Raw genomic sequence first — 6,000 nt, forward strand, 5'->3', positions numbered from 1 at the left:
TGAATTCCACAGGTGAGGTGAGAGTGACTGCCCTTGACATCAAGGCAGCATTTGACCGAGTGTGGCATTAAGGAGCCCTAGCGAAACTGAGTCAATGGGAATCAGGGGGAAATCTCTCCGCTGGTTGGAGTCATACCCAGCACAAAGAAAGATAGTTGTGGTTGTTGGAGGTCAATCATCTCCATTCCAGTACATCAGTGTAGGTGTTCCTCAGACTAGTGTTCTAAGCCTAACCACCTTCAGCTGCTTCATCAATGATGTTCCTTCCATCATAAGGTCAGAAGTGTGGATATTCACTGATGATTGCACAATGTTCTTCATCATTCATGACTCTTCAGATACTGAAGCAGCAAGACCAGGACAATATCCAGGCTTGGGCTGACAAGTGGCAAGTAACATTTGCGCCACACAAATGCTGGGCAATGACCATCTCTAACAAGAGAAAATCTAACCTTCACCCCTTGACATTTTTTTTAAACTACTAATCACTGAATCCCCCACTGTCAACATGCTGGAGGTTATCATTGACCAGAAACTGAACTGGCTGTGAATCCTGCAGCATGTAACTCATCTGACTCCTCAAAGACTGTCCACCATCTACAAGGCCCAAGTCAGCAGTGTGATGGAATACTCCCCACTTGCCTGGATGAGTGCAGCTCCAACAACACTCAAGAAGCTTGACACCATCCAGGACAAAGCAGCCCACTTGATTGGCACCCCTTCTACAAACATTCACTCCCTCCACCACAGACGCACAGAGGCAGCAGTGCATACCATCTACAAGATGCGCTGCTGAAACTCACCAATGCTTCTTAGACAGCACCTTCCAAACCCACAACTGCTGCTATCTGGAAGCACAAGGGCAGGAGGTAGATGGGAACACCATCAACTGGAAGTTCCATTCCAAGCCACTCACCATGCTGACTTGGAAATATATTGCTGTTCTTTCACTGCCGCTGGGGCAAAATCCTTGACCCCCTCCCCAACAGCACTGTGGGTGTACCTACAATACATGGACTGCAGAGGTTCAAGAAGGCTGCTCACCACCACCTTCTCAAGGGCAATTAGGGATGAGCAATAAATAGTGGCCTAGTTGGTGATGCCCACGTCTCGTAAAATGAATGAAAAGAAAACCTGGTTCAAACCCGATCAAGTGCAATTTTCCACCTGGTGCACACTCTGCCTGACACATACTCCACCCAGCTCGCACTCTGCCTGGTGAACTCTCAACCTGCCGTACACCCGTTTGGCGCTCAATCCATGGGTAGAATTTTACAGTACCCCACTGGCAGGTTTGCAGGGAAGGGTGGGGGCTGTAAAAATCCCATCATCCTACTACCCACCTCAACCACAATTTTACAGGGTCAGCAAGGCCTAGGCCTTACCCCAATTGAGTACCTTAAGTGGGCAATCAATGACCATTGAGGACTGTTTCCTGCCTGGCCTCAATTTTGAGGCTGGTGGGAGGTATTAAGGGGCAGGGGGAATGTGCTAATTAAGGGTAGAAAGCAGGACAAGCAAGGTACAGGTAGCCCTAGTGGGGGTGGGGGTGGGAGTGGGGTGAAGGAATCAAAAAAGTCTAAAAGGTAGAGATAAAACAATGGATGGAAATACATTTAAAAATAATGGAAATAGGTGGGAAAAGAAAAATCTATATAAATTATTGGAAAAAACAAAAAGGAGGGGGAAAATCGGAAAGGGGGATGGAGGAGAGAGTTCATGATCTAAAATTGTTGAACTCAATATTCAGTCCGGAAGGCTGTAAAGTGCCTAGTCAGAAGATGAGGTGCTGTTCCTCCAGTTTGCGTTGAGCTTCACTGGAACAATGCAGCAAGCCAAGGATGGACATGTGGGCATGAGAGCAGGGTGGAGTGTTGAAATGGCAAGTGACAGGGAGGTCTGGGTAATGCTTGCGGACTGAACGAAGGTGTTCTGCAAAGCGGTCACCCAGACTGTGTTTGGTCTCTCCAATGTAGAGGAAACCGCATTGGGAGCAACGAATGCAGTAGACTAAGTTGAGGTAAGTGCAAGTGAAATGCTGCTTCACTTGAAATGAGTGTTTGGGCCCTTGGATGGTGAGGAGAGGGGAAGTACAGGGGCAGATGTTGCATCTTCTGCGGTTGCATGGGAAGGTGCCGTGGGAGAGGGTTGTGGTATAGGGGGTGATGGAGGAGTGGACCAGGGTGTCACGGAGGGAACGATCCCTACGGAATGCCACCAGGGGGGGTGAAGGGAAGATGTGTTTGGTGGTGGCATCATGCTGGAGTTGGCGGAAATGGCGGAGGATGATCTTTTGAATGCGGAGGCTGGTGGGGTGATAAGTGAGGACAAGGGGGACCCTATCATGTTTCTGGGAGGGAGAAGAAGGTGTGAGGGCGGATGCGTGGGAGATGGGCCGGACACGGTCGAGGGCCCTGTCAACCACCGTGGGTGGAAAACTTCGGTTAAGGAAGAAGGAGGACATGTCAGAGGAACTGTTTTTGAAAGTGGCATCATCAAACAGATGCGACGGAGGCGAAGGAACTGAGAGAATGGGATGGAGTCCTTACAGGAAGCGGGGTGTGAGGAGCTGTAGTCAAGGTAGCTTTGGGAGTTGGTAGGCTTGTAATGGATATTGGTGGACAGTCTATCATCAGAAATTGAGACAGAGAGGTCAAGGAAGGGAAGGGAAGTGTCAGTGATGGACCATGTGAAAATGATGGAGGGGTGGAAATTGGAAGCAAAATGAATAAATTTTTCCAGGTCCAAACGAGAACATGAAGCAGCACCGAAGTAATCATCGATGTACTGGAGAAAGAGTTGTGGGAGGGGGCCGGAGTAGGACTGGAACAAGGAATGTTCCACATACCCCATAAAGAGACAGGCATAGCTGGGGCCCATGCAGGTACCCATAGCCACACCTTTTATTTGGAGGAAGTGAGAGGAGTTTAAGGAGAAATTGTTCAGTGTGAGAACAAGTTCAGGCAGACGGAGGAGAGTAGTGGTGGATGGGGATTGTTCGGGCCTCTGTTCGAGGAAGAAGCGGAGAGCCATCAGACCATCCTGGTGGGGGATGGAGGTGTAGAGGGATTGGACGTCCATGGTGAAGAGAAGGCGGTTGGGGCCAGGGAACTGGAAATTGTTGATATGATGTAGGGTGTCAGAGGAATCACGGATGTAGGTGGGAAGGGACTGGACAAGGGGAGAGAGAATGGAGTCAAGGTAGCAAGAAATGAATTCCGTGGGGCAGGAACAGGCTGACATGATCGGTCTGCCGGAAGAGTCCTGTTTGTGGATTTTGGGTAGGAGGTAGAAGCGGGCTGTCCGAGGTTGGGAGACTATCAGGTTGGAAGATGTGGAAGGAAGATCACCATAGGAGATGAGGTCAGTAACAGTCCTGGAAACAATGGCTTGATGTTCAGTGGTGGGGTCATGGTCCAGGGAGAGGTAGGAGGAAGTGTCTGCGAGTTGACGCTCAGCCTCTGCGAGGTAGAGGTCAGTGCGCTAGACAACAACAGCACCACCCTTGTCAGTGGGTTTGATGACAATGTCAGGGTTGGACCTGAGAGAACGGAGTGCAGCAAGTTCAAAGAGAGATAGGTTAGAATGGGTGAGAGGAGCAGAGAAATTGAGATGACTAATGTCACGCCGACAGTTCTCAATGAAAAGATCAAGAGAAGGTAAGAATCCAGAGGGAGGGGCCCAGGTGGAGGGAGAATATTGGAGGTGAACAGGGAGAGGACTCCTGCCCAAAGAAGTGAGCACGGAGACGAAGGCGGCGGAAGAAGAGTTCAGCATCGTGCCAAGCCCGAAATTCATTGAGATGAGGGCGTAAGGGTATGAAACTAAGTCCTTTGCTGAGCACTGAACGTTCAGTGTCAGAGAGGGGAAGGTCAGGGGGTATGGTGAATACATGGCCGGGGCTGGGATTGGAAGACGGCATGGGGACAGAGGGACAGGCAGGGGTGGAAGGTCCTGGATGGGTGTTGGTGTCGATGAGTTGTTGGAGCTTGCGTTCCTTTGCACCTGAAAGAAAGAAACAAAGTTTCTTGTTGAGGCGTCGGATGAGACGAAGAATAAAATGAAACTGGGGGCACGCACAGCTTTGACAAAGGGTGCGGAGGTGCTACTGGAGGGAGAGGTTGAGTGTGTTCATATGGCAGCGCATGGCACTGAGTGTGGATCTCAGGATGCGACGAGAACAGCAGTCCGAGGAGCGTTGAATGTCCCGGAGATACCTGTAATCCTGGGTGGGTTTGAAATATGAGGAATGGACCTTCAGTTGAAATCCATGTGGGGTGAGTCGGAGACGGAGACAGTCATTGAGGAAGGAAATATGGCTGTGAAAGCGGGTTTTAGTAAACACCTTGTCAAACACCAGGAGAGAAACGGAAAGCAATGAAGGAGAACAAGGCAAAAGAGAGATACGAAAATCCTGACGGAGAGAAGAGCAAAACTTCTTCAAGGTAGGCGTTCCTTGAAGAGAAGTGGCAGGCAATTAAACACGGAGATAAAAGCAAAAAACTGCGGATGCTGGAAATCGAAAACAAAAACAAAAATACCTGGAAAAACTCAGCAGGTCTGGCAGCATCTGTGGAGAGGAGCACAGTTAACGTTTTGAGTCCGCATGACTCTTCAACAGAACTAAGGAAAAATAGAAAAGGGGTGAAATATAAGCTGGTTTAAGATCGGGGGATGGGGTTGGGACAAGAAGAGCTGGAGAGAGGGCCAGTGATAGGTGGAGATAACCTAAAGATGTCACAGACAAAAGGACAAAGAGGTGTTGAAGGTGGTGATATTATCTAAAGGAATGTGCTAATTAAGGGTAGAAAGCAGGACGAGCAAGGTACAGATAGCCCTGGTGGGGGTGGGGTGGGGTGAAGGAATCACCCCCTTGTCCTCACTTATCACCCCACCAGCCTCCACATTCAAAGGATCATCCTCCGCCATTTCCGCCAACTCCAGCATGATGCCACCACCAAACACATCTTCCCTTCACCCCCCCGGCAGCATTCCGTAGGGATCGTTCCCTCCGTGACACCCTGATCCACTCCTCCATCACCCCCTACACCTCAACCCCCTCCCACGGCACCTTCCCATGCAACCGCAGAAGATGCAACACCTGCCCTTTTACTTCCCTTCTCCTCACCGTCCAAGTGCCCTAACACTCATTTCAAGTGAAGCAGCATTTCACTTGCACTTACCTCAACTTAGTCTACTGCATTCGTTGCTCCTAATGCGGTTTCCTCTACACTGGAGAGACCAAACGCAGACTGGGTGACCGCTTTGCAGAACATCTTCGTTCTGTCCGCAAACATTACCCAGACCTCCCTGTCACTTGCCATTTCAACACTCCACCCTGCTCTCATGCCCACATGTCCATCCTTGGCTTGCTGCATTGTTCCAGTGAAGCTCAACGCAAACTGGAGGAACAGCACCTCATCTTCTGACTAGGCACTTTACAGCCTTCCGGACTGAATATTGAGTTCAACAATTTTAGATCATGAACTCTCTCCTCCATCCCCCTTTCCGATTTTCCCCCTCCTTTTTGTTTTTTCCAATAATTTATATAGATTTTTCTTTTCCCACCTATTTCCATTATTTTTAAATGTATTTCCATCCATTGTTTTATCTCTACCTTTTAGACTTTTTCAATTCCTTCACCCCACCCCCACTAGGGCTATCTGTACCTTGCTCGTCCTGCTTTCTACCCTTAATTAGCACATTCCTTTAGATAATATCACCACCTTCAACAACTCTTTGACCTTTTGTCTGTGACATCTTTTGGTTATCTCCACCTATCAGTGGCCCTCTATCCAGCTCTTCTTGTCCCAAAACCTGCCTTAAACCAGCTTATATTTCACCCCTTTTCTATTTTTCCTTAGTTCTGTTGAAGAATCATGCGGACTCAAAACGTTAACTGTGCTCCTCTCCACAGATGCTGCCAGACCTGCTGAGTTTTTCCAGGTATTTTTGTTTTTGTTTTCAATTTCCAGCATCCGCAGTTTTTTGCTTTTTTCC

This window comes from Cetorhinus maximus, chromosome 11 (genome assembly GCF_964194155.1).
Source record: "Cetorhinus maximus chromosome 11, sCetMax3.hap1.1, whole genome shotgun sequence".
NCBI lineage: Eukaryota > Metazoa > Chordata > Chondrichthyes > Lamniformes > Cetorhinidae > Cetorhinus > Cetorhinus maximus.